The 10,892-nt window shown below is 42.9% G+C and overlaps 1 protein-coding gene across 1 annotated transcript in view; it reads left to right on the top strand.

Moving 5' to 3' along the window:
• The first annotated feature begins 1,177 nt into the window (after positions 1 to 1,177).
• Positions 1,178 to 10,892, top strand: part of LOC117756351 (leucine-rich repeat and fibronectin type-III domain-containing protein 2) — a 142,597-nt gene continuing 132,882 nt past the window's right edge. The window contains exon 1 of the mRNA XM_034576795.1: positions 1,178 to 2,051. The gene's annotated coding sequence lies outside the window, so the exon portion shown is untranslated. The remainder of the gene's footprint in view (positions 2,052 to 10,892) is intronic.

Below are 10,892 nucleotides of genomic sequence, written 5' to 3'. Positions count from 1 at the left end.
TACAGAATGATTTGTTTCAGGTTAGGATATAGCGTCACATTATCACACCAAGACAGACATTACAACAAAACGACACATTACATTAAAAGTGTAAGACCTGTGTTTGAAATCTGACCAAAATAAAACTACAGAAGCAGCAGAAGCATTTGTCATAAAAAGCACTCAAAATTCAAAGGTACTCATTACTTATTATAGAAAGGTCCCTTGTCAATATATTATGTTATATTATGGTCAGTGTTTAAATTGTCTATTAATAAACCACTTCTCTAGTCTTGATGACCACTCAAAGTGCTTTACAGTACAATGTTTCCATCCACCCATTCCCACACACAGTAAGTCATATACAGTGCATCTATGTGCAGCGGTTTCTGTAACATTTTCTTTTTTTCGGGGGTGTAGTCTGTTTTAAATGTGGTTTCACAATGCAACTGTTGGGCCTCGGTGGAGGGGCGCACTCTACTGAGTGACCTTCTAGTATTATATTATACTGTTGGGGATTTAAGTCTACAACAGTACGAGTTTCACAATCACATTTTATGCAGTATGCAAAATGATCTTTCTTTAGATTTTTACTTTGAAAATATTTCAAATAAAAACACACGCGAGCACAAGTGTACTTTAACCGGAAATAAAAAAAGGAGTAGAAGGAGTTTTAACCCCCTTTTTTTATATTTCATCAAAACATTTTCTTGAAATGTTGCAATATTCCAGCTTTCATCATAAACAGCTCAATCACAATCAGATCACAGATTACATCTTTAGTGTTTTAGCTTATATTTCATTACTGTATTATATGAAGTGCAGAATCTGACAGGTATATATGAGTAAATGCACTTGTCCACCACATGATGTAAACACTGATGACCGGTCTGCTCTTGATTTGAACCAGGTCCTCTGAGGAGCCCTACTTGACTAACCACCAGTTAGTCCCTGATTCGATCTTTATTCAGTCTCTGCTCCGGTGCTGTGCTCCTCCCTGTGAGCTGCTCTAACGAAGCAAGTGAGCCCCCTCTGATTCCTGAAGGTCAAACTGGATGAAAGCAGCAGCAGCAGCAGCAGCTCAGGCTCTGAACACAAGGATCTCCGCGCACGGTGGAAACAACCGCGCACGACAACTTGGTCTAATTTCCACAGCACTGACACACAATGTAAAGAGCCAGACTGGCCGCGCCGCTGCTGATAGGCTACTTTGTTGCCGTGAACGCTAAACACCTCTAAGCGCACACTAATCCTCGGTGGGTCCTTAATCTCCTGCGGACAACACGGCACACACCGGGGGACCGTGCCAAAGTGGCTCTTTATGCGCAATCATCGCTTCTGTCGTGTGTCTCTTTGCGTAAAGGCGCCATAGTTGTGGCTGACCTGCATGATTCTGCCCCCCACCACCACCACCACCTCCTCCCCTGCTGCCTCTCCTCCTCCGTGATAACACACTTCACAGACTTTGTGTGTCCGCCGCTCCATTGCGGTTTGCGCAGAGACTTCGCGCCCCGCGTCTCCACCTGCTCGATCCTGGACACACAAACAACTCCTGAATTGTTGAGAAGAAAATAAACTTTGGATGTACTATTTTATTTTTCCCTTTTTCTTACTTTCGTGTGCGGAGGCGAAGAGGCGGAGGAAACACAATTTGACGGGACATATTGTGTTTTCACTGACAAGTGCTGCTGCGCCGCGGGGAGAGCTCTGTAAAGCGCCTGTGCCATGTAGCAACACTCTGCGAGTGAGAATCCGCCTGGAAATATAGGCTATACCCACACAGCACTGAGCTGTAGTTATTTTTACTTGAAGGGGAAGCTGCAGATTTGCTGTGAAGCCTCGTCGTCGCAGTGAAAAAAAAGCGCAGGAGAGAAAAAATAATACAACAAATTGTCGAGGAGCAGGAGAAGCGCGGGAGAAGAGGCGATATATGCGGCAGCTGCTTCTGCACTTGGTCTCCTGGATTTAGTGGATGAATTGGAAGGGAGCGGCTGTCGCCTTGAACCGGGGATTCACAGTATACTGTACAGAGCCCGCGGTGCTGCACAATGGATACTGGTCCGTCTCTGAAGGTAAGGAATAGGCTGAAGTGTGCGATATGTGCAAGAGCTGTGACTGCCGTGCACTCCGCACAGAGGAGAGGCGCAGTTATTAGTTTATTCGTCTGTATGTGCGGTGCTTCTTCGGGTTGGCCGTCCGTTTGGTTTGCTGCAAGATTCTAACGCACCGGTTTGGATGTAAATGTCTAAATGTTGTTTCTCAGGTTTCACAAGCTGTGGATTTGAACAAGCTACAATGGGAGGCAGTGTGTCGATGGGCTGAAGGGGTGGCTCGCACTCCCGCACAATTACGGGTCTATCCACAGAAAGTAACCTGGGTAGTGCACCTTGGCATTTCTGTGGTTTTTACGCATCTCTGTGTTGTTTCAGTCGTCGCATATGTGGGAAAGGAAATGTTGCTGGTGCTGTGCGCGAAACCAAGAAAGCTGAAAGGTTGGATAGTTGTGCCAGACGCATGCTAATCCAGAGCGTGCATAAGGATTGCGCGTGTTGTGGGTCTGCCCGACGCGTGTGTTGTCTAATGTGTGTGTGTGTGTGTGTGTGTGTGTGAGTAAAATAGAGATACAGAAGGATGGAAGGGAGGATGAGCCCCGTCTTTCCAAAAATGTTCCCCTGTGATTACAGAGGGCTGAGACGTTTATTGAACTCGCCTTAAGTTGCACGGGTGGACTGCTGCGTGCGTGCGTGTGTGCGCGCGCGTATGTGCGTGAGAGAGGGGATTATATCAGATGTCCCCTCTGCTGATTATTTAATTAAACTCCCTGTCCCTCCATGCCCTGAGAAAATATAGGTTTGCGCGCCTCTGTGTGTGTGTGTGCGTGCGTGCACGGGTGCGCGCGTGTCTGGTTAAGGAATCGATGTCCGCCATGAGGCACCGCGGGCAGCAGTGTAACGCCACCACCCACTGGAATCACCTCCCTCTTGTGGATTACAAGTGGTAGCATGACACTGGCAGGAAGGCGCTAAGAAACCCGAGTCCGCAGGTAGGAAGCGGTGCTGGGTCAGCGAGGACACTTCAGCACCACGGACAGCGCAGGGGAATCAAACCGCAGCAGGACGGAACAGTCCCACTCCCACCGTGGGGGCTTTGATCGACATTTGCATTGCTGTTATTCTCCTAAAAAATCCCTATGTCTTCGGAGGATGTAGTGCCGCACAACCCTGCAGTTTACCAAAGAGATTCAACACTGTTTTTTATTCAGAAAGGCCAAATGACTCACTGACAACTGCTCTCTACTGAATGTTAACTGCCACCGCCACCTTCATTTATCTCAGTCAACCTCACTGTCCAACAGCAGGTATTTTCTATTGATTTACTGTATAGTCCAAAAACACAAATCACGTGGGGTTTTAACAAGGGACGACATCCTCTGCCCTTAACCCCACACATGAGTGAGGAAAAACAAAACAAATAATACTTTTATCAGGGTATATATGAGAAGGCATATTTTATATCCAAGGAATCTTTCTAAATTATATCGTACAAACATTTCTTTAAATCTGTCTTAAAGCATTTATCATTTCTTTATGATTCGAATGACACTCTTACCTCCATCAAGTCCCCTAATGAAACCACATTTAAATTCACTAGATCAAGATTTGAACATGGATCTCGGCCAAATTGCACACACTAATATATCAGTAAATCAGTCCCTTCAACCTGCTTGATTCACCAAGATCCATAAAATATTCTCAGAGAAAACAATGAGAATGTTGAAAAACACCCTGTCTCACAATGTTAATATAGTCAACAACAATTTCAGGATCTGCTCCCTGATCTGGATCAGCACAAAATGTCCATGGGTTCTCTCTTGGCCCATGGTTGATCCACCTACAGTGTGTTAGTGGTGATCTATTCAGTTGTGTGTTAGCTTGCTTACACACAATCAAACAAACCCAACAAAGAAACAGACAGGAGTAAAAAACACAACCATCTTGGTGGGGATGATAAAAATCCATCAAATGACAATGAAAACATTGGGACGGTGTCAAAGGGCTCACTCCTAGTGATTATGTGACAATGAATCATCACCTCTCTACAGAGGGTTTCAGCTGTAAAAACTTGACTGCCTGCTCAGCACCAAACACCACAGAGACACAGTGAAAGGCCACTTGGTGAACACACGTGGAGCGGAGCAGCTACAGATCCAGACATTTACCTCATCAGCAGGTTGAGACCAAAAATGGAGCTAAAACAGAGAAGGTATTGGACTCTTTACATGTTTTCGAGGTTTGTAGTGCTGTCACATGCTGGTGGCCCAAAACTCTGATATTGCAGCTTCAATTTAAAGGCCCTGAAACCTTTCCTTTCAAACTTAATGATTTTAAGAATTAATGACTGGGGGCATCCAGTGGCCAAACGGCAGATACCATGTAATTGCAACATTAATGGTTTGATTTGATAATGGTTTCTCTCTACTCTTGTTTCCTCTCTCCTTAGGCTGTTATCAATAAAATAAAGTAAAAATAATAGCAATGTAGAAAATGAATATATTAAATATTTCTTAATATTAAAGTAAAATGAATGCATTAAGAGTTGAACAGTCAGCTAATCTGCTCCGTCAGTGTATGTTTGGTTAAATCAGCTTTGATTGACAGGAACCAAACAACCCACTCACCACTTGTGATCAGATTTTGATTTAAATCTTGCCAAATCGGGATTGGTGCACAGAAATATGTGACAGGAATCTCCGATGTAAATGAACCAGAACTGCTGCAGCTTGAAAGAACAGTGTGTTCATGTAGGATCACATCGATCATAGTAAAAACCTCAATCAGAAAATCAATCAAGTCCAGTTCTCTCATTGAGAGGAATGCTACTCAGCCTGTGAACACAGCGGAATAATGTTGTCTTTAGCGCTTTCCAAGTCAAAGGGGAATGATGATGTCACCACGGGGCAGAATGATGTCATCAAGGTTATGTCAGCTGCACTGATGGGGCGGGGGGGGGGGGGGGTCCAATGGGTGATGTATTGAGTTGCATTATGGGAAATGTAGGATCCTGTGCTTTTGGGGCCTGCTAACAAAGCTTAATCGTCCCTTTCAAACTAGATAATCAGGCTATTCCACCCACAGAACAACATGAGCAGGACGTGTTCGAGTCATTTTAATTCTGTTTGTGTTCAGGTCTTTAGTCTCTCATTGCCAACAGTCACAACACAACACTGTCAACAGTGCTCATCTGATATGTTGATATCATCAGCAGTGTCTGTCAGCGCGTGATGCCAGAATGACGCTGGCGGGTTAATGCCTGCGGTGGAGACGGCTCGGTGAAAATTGATGGACCTGATTTGACGGATTAGATAACCTGCAATTGAAGGCAAATGCAATTTATGGAAACAGCATATGGATGCTGAGGATGCACTCAGAAGTAGGCCAGTTTTACCTTGGGGAGAAGCTCGACTTCCCTCAGAAGGCTCCCGGAGAATGTTAGAAAGTCGTTGTTTTGCAAGGGAAATTATGAGAGAGAGAGGTGGGGAGAAATGGGGATGAGAGGACTCCTATTTACCGAAACCCGCTCAGACATAATAGGAAGGAGAACAGTTCTGTACCACATGCCGCACGGATGGAAGTGGAACATAATTTAGGATTCAGCCTGAAACAATATGTGGCATCTCTGCAAAACCACCTCTAAAGCCCTTTTTCCACTGGTCAAAAAACCCAGTATCACCCACTAACATCTGGCTTTTGTCTGCAATGGGAATAAACACAATTTGCATTCACTCCCAGGTCAAATAAATGCAGGAAACACAGGTTTTAATTGGCTCCGACTCAGATCGACAGCGATTGGTGAACGCCCGAATTCAGAGGGACAGTGAGATGAGAGAGTGCCTCAGTTTTTTGTAGGTTTGTGACGTGGAACAAGGAGCACTGGGGGAAAAGAACCTAACCCCTTATTTGGGGCTTTAGCCATTTTAAAAAACCTGGGTAAAATCAATAATTTAAAATAGGTGTTAGTCTGCTGTTTTAAGAAAACTGCATGTTGGTCCCTCTACTTATCCTTTATGGTTTCATTCACTTACCGTCACCAGCGGAACAAGGTGGGCGCACTAGACACATAACAGCCAAACAAATAAATCCACAACAGAAGCTGGGAGGGGCTATCATGCAGTCAGATGCATTGGATCTGTGGCATTACAGATGAACACTCCTTCGGAACAGAGCGCAGCTGCAAGAGATGTGTATGTGCTCCTTCACCTCAAGTTACCGTGGACTGGGAGATGTTTCCCCAGCGAATTGAATCAATGCTCCTGTTGTCATTGTGTTGGTCTTTGGTTTGTTTCCGTGCTCGTCGAGTATACAGCCTCTGTGGGGTGTGAAGCTGACACTTCAGGCACGTGTTTAGAGAACCGAGCTCTGGAGGAATGGACTTTGTGGTTTTGTTTAATCAACCGTAGCTTAAAGGGAAATTTCATCTTCAAATTTGTGCAAAAATACACATCGTATGCCCCCAGACCACATTCTCAACCTCTGCTGCATTTAGTAATGATGAGCAGCTCTTTCATTACAACTAAACCATGCCTTTTCTCCAAGTTGTACAGTGTATACAGAGATCAACTTGAATCTTAAACATACATCAGTTCAGATGGTATATATAGTCCATAACACAACTGGGTTTTTTCTATAGGCCATACTTTGGATATATATACTTTCTTTGGATATTAATGCGTCACTTTGGACATTTTGCAGCTTTTTTTTGTCAAAGTTGATTTATTATTGAACAGTAACACAGCTGCAAGGTGTAAAGGTATTTTTCAAAAGGTATTCCAGATGGTGCATTCATGTGCTCGTGGGAAATTAATTGATTTCTGGAAGCACTTCAAGTGCAGCAATTCCTTTTGCATGTTTTCTCTTTACTTGTGCAGTGCCAGTTCAAAATGTGCCTGTCGGTAGGCGCTGATTGCCTGGCCTGTGTTAATCCAGCTTGCAGCTTTTTTCGAGAGCATCATCCTAACTGCTTCACGCTCGACACACTCTCGTTTGTTACCGCTGGAGTCTCATTACAGTCCACGGTTCACAATGGAAGATGAAAGTGCTGGTCATAATCACGCCTCACTTTCATTCTGCGTTAGAAGTCAAAGGTTTGTCATCCTGTGTGATCTCACAGAGCAACATTCCATGATTTCAAATTCCTGTGGTGCACAAATTACACACTTGTGATATCACAGAACACTCAGTTGGATGGTTGTGTGGGGTTTATATAGATCATATATGCATTTCTGTATATGGAGCCCATAATACAGCAGCCTATCTTGTATGTGTGGTGTCCTTATCGGCCACCATACAGGAAATCCTGCGAAAGTGAACCAAATCCTCATAAAACTAGTGGTTGACCATGAACCCACATCTGGGATCGTTGCACCTTGAAATTCACCCGTTGGTTTAGGTTCAGGGTGCATCTTAAATTACATCACACTTTCTATTGTTGATTGTTTAACTCTTCTGATTGGGACGTCATTCTATTGGAAGATGACCACAATAACCAAAATACAACTTTAACTTCTGATAAATACAAAATGTTCATAATTATGTCACTTTCCATCAAGAGTACCAAAAAGTGTTTTAAAAGTGGCTATCTTTACATAGCCGACGTCAGCATTGTTAAACTCACCGTTCTACATTCTACTCACCAAGAACTGTCTCCTGCAGTGGAAAGCAACATGGAACAATGTTAACTTCTTGTTTTACTTCTATTTCTACCACAAATTGGCTTCTACTTAAAGGGACAGTTCACCCAAAAAGGAAAATTCTGATGCTGATGGAGGGGTGGGCTAAATGTTTGACTCCACAAAACACTTTAGGAGGTATGGGGGTAAACAGTGTTGCACCTAAATACAATACAATAGAAGTAAATGGTGACCAGGTCTTAAAACGTGACAAAACAGAAAAAAAACATGTAAATTTGATTCAAAACCGTAACATTTACACCATGTTTTTAGCTTAAATGTCAGGATAACAGCAGCATGGAGTCATTTTATGTTTTTTCCCCATTGTTTTTTTTTTCTGTTTGAGGAATTGGTCACAAAATATTTTGCTGGCATGGAAAACCAACATTCAGGCCCTTTAGAATATTCGTTTTTGAACTTGTTCCCATTCATAATTTCTTTCAGCTGATCAAAATAAATGTTCATGAGCTGTCGTAATTCAAAAGTAACTATCCGTAGTCCTGCAGGATTCATAAGAGTTAGCCCTCAATACTGATTGATAGACTTATTAATGAGAAAAGAAATTAAGACTGTTCACTCCTGCTAGTCCTTTCCCTTTCGGCAGTAGTCCAACATCCTACCAAGAAGCGTTTTGACTGGTGTTATAGTTCACCTGCCTCGGCTGTATCCTGGTCCAGTCGCGCTTGCCTCTTAGCCCCGGCAGGGCAGTGCTTGACTGCAGCAGTATATCAAAGTGAGCTGCAGACGCTGAAGGCGGGGCCGTGGTGGAGCCTCAGAGAGAGCCATGGCTAGTTTACATAGGCTCCCTTCCTTTGTGAAACACTAGTCGGAACATTAAGATGTCAATGCTGACTGACCAATATGAACGTGGCGACACAGACAGGAGCGGCTACGGATGTGAAACTTGAGAACAGCTGGAGTCGTTTGGAGGACGTTTTCTGGGACAATAATTATGGAACCAGTTTGGCCGACGATGTGTCTGAGGCATGACTCAAGCTCTTGTTCCTATCACAAAAAGGCCCTTTAAATACATTGGGAAAAACTATACTGTGAGTCAGATTACAAAAGGCTAAATTCTTCTTATTTCTCCCTTTATGTTTCCCGTCGCTGCCTTTGTTTGATCTCTAAATTCAATAGGCTTGTGAGCACTGGGAGCCAGCATTCAATTTTGCTGTGACCCTGTTCCTGTCTCCCGCAAGAATTCTCTGTTGTTGTTGTTGTTGTTGCTGCACTTTTGAATACAATGGCTGCCGTCATTTAACGGTGAGTTCATTCATCATAGTCAGCAGCTCCAGCCCACTCAGCCATACTGTATTTCAACAAACAACAAACATTTTTAAAAGCCTCAGAGTCCAGGCTTTTGCTGCAAACAGAACATTGAGTACATACCAGACAGAGTAAAGGGCAGCCGTTTCAGTTTTAAGTGTCAGGACAGGACAAAAATATACTAATGGGTATATGTGGCAAAAACAACAACTCAAAGGAATCACTGAACTTTTCTATTTACAGAACGCATACAATTTGTCTCATTGTTCTATCATTTTCATGGAATTGATAAAGAAGTGTTGTTTTTCTGGAATGTGAAATACATGAAGACATTGACTGTATTGTTATGCTGTGAGTCTTGGCCTTTCCCATAATCCACTGCTCACCCAGATCACACGTTCTCTGTCGACAAACTGGAAGTGTTATTTCCCCTCGACTGTTGCAGCCCACGAGAGAACATGAGCTGGATTCATGTCAGCGTTTGCCAACATTCTAATCAGCAGTGATCTTATACAGTCGTCAGTATTGAGGGCAGATAATGACTGAAATCACTTCTGGAGATTGGACCGGCGTCACCGATCCTGGTGCCAATCCAGATTCCATAGTGTGACTTTATGACTTATTCATATACAATAATGGGATTTAAGCCCATAGCTAAAATGCTGTAGTATGAATGCAATTATTAATTCATGAATTAATAAGTGGAACAGTTTTACAAAGATTTCCAGAAGTCCCAATTCTTTTATATATGGAAAATCTACAGTCTATCAATCCACATCTAGCAGTTGATGCTGAATTTGCACTTGATTTTTTAATGAAGTTCCCACAGCAAACCATATACAGACATTTACATTGATACCTGTATTCATTTTATAAAAAAAGTAAATAGAAATTATGGATTATACATTACAGTATAATTTTGTTTTTTAAACATATCAAGGGTGTTATTTCAACATGACACAAACATCTTTTGGCTACCTGGCAAATATGAATCTTTAAGCTCTTTTATTATATATGTTTTGCTCATGTTAAAAAAACAACATACAATACAATAGCAGCGTCCTTTAGTGACATTGTATGAATATGTAACATTACTTTCCATAGTAGTCATTCATGCCACTGACTCACACATTTGGATGCTTACACATTCGCACCTACTGCGTTTCAATGCCTTGCATTAACAAGACAACAATACAACACGGCTGGTTGCTAATAATCCTCCTCGAAACGTATACTCACACATTTTTCCCACATTACAAACCAACAGTCTCTCCTCATGGTGGTGTGAGAAAACAGCCATTGCTGAAGTTATCACTGAGCGCACGACAGCAGCTCTGTTAGGCCGGCTCCTCTTACCCACTGATGTGCAGTGGGCCCTGAGGTTAGCAACAAAAACTGTTTAGCTTCAGAGATCTAAAATGGAGAGCTCCTCATGCCGCTGTGGAGTGATAACATTCAGGCATTGCCGAGGATGTCGCCACTGTGAAGCAGCCCTAATTTAGAGAGGGGTTGGAAAAGCTTATCTCCCTAAGCCCCTGAGCAAAATAAAGAAATAGAGGAGGAAGAAAAAAAACACAAGACACAAGCAATGAGACACTGTCAATGGCAAACAGGAGTAAAACTGTCTACATGAAGCGTCTGTGGCCAAAAAGAGATCAGCTATGGGTATTACTCATGAAATGCTATTTTCCGACAGTGAGAGTCACCCACACTGGGTCCAAAAGGCCAATTGCCACTACACATAGGCAACTAAAAGATAAAAAAGTTAAACATCGACAATAGCAGAGATATGCTGCGTGTGCCACGTCAGGGTTATTCTGAAAAAGACGTGAGAATCAGACGTCAATGTGAAATTTGCTCTTGCGCAGTCAAACTAACTAAAAACAGCTATGGCGAAGCTGTTGTTTAATAGGTGCTATCC

Source organism: Hippoglossus hippoglossus, chromosome 22, assembly GCF_009819705.1.
Source record: "Hippoglossus hippoglossus isolate fHipHip1 chromosome 22, fHipHip1.pri, whole genome shotgun sequence".
In the NCBI taxonomy this organism is placed as follows: Eukaryota; Metazoa; Chordata; class Actinopteri; order Pleuronectiformes; family Pleuronectidae; genus Hippoglossus; species Hippoglossus hippoglossus.
The sequence above is the reverse complement of the archived record's forward strand: the minus strand, read 5'-3'. Positions and strand labels throughout refer to the sequence as shown.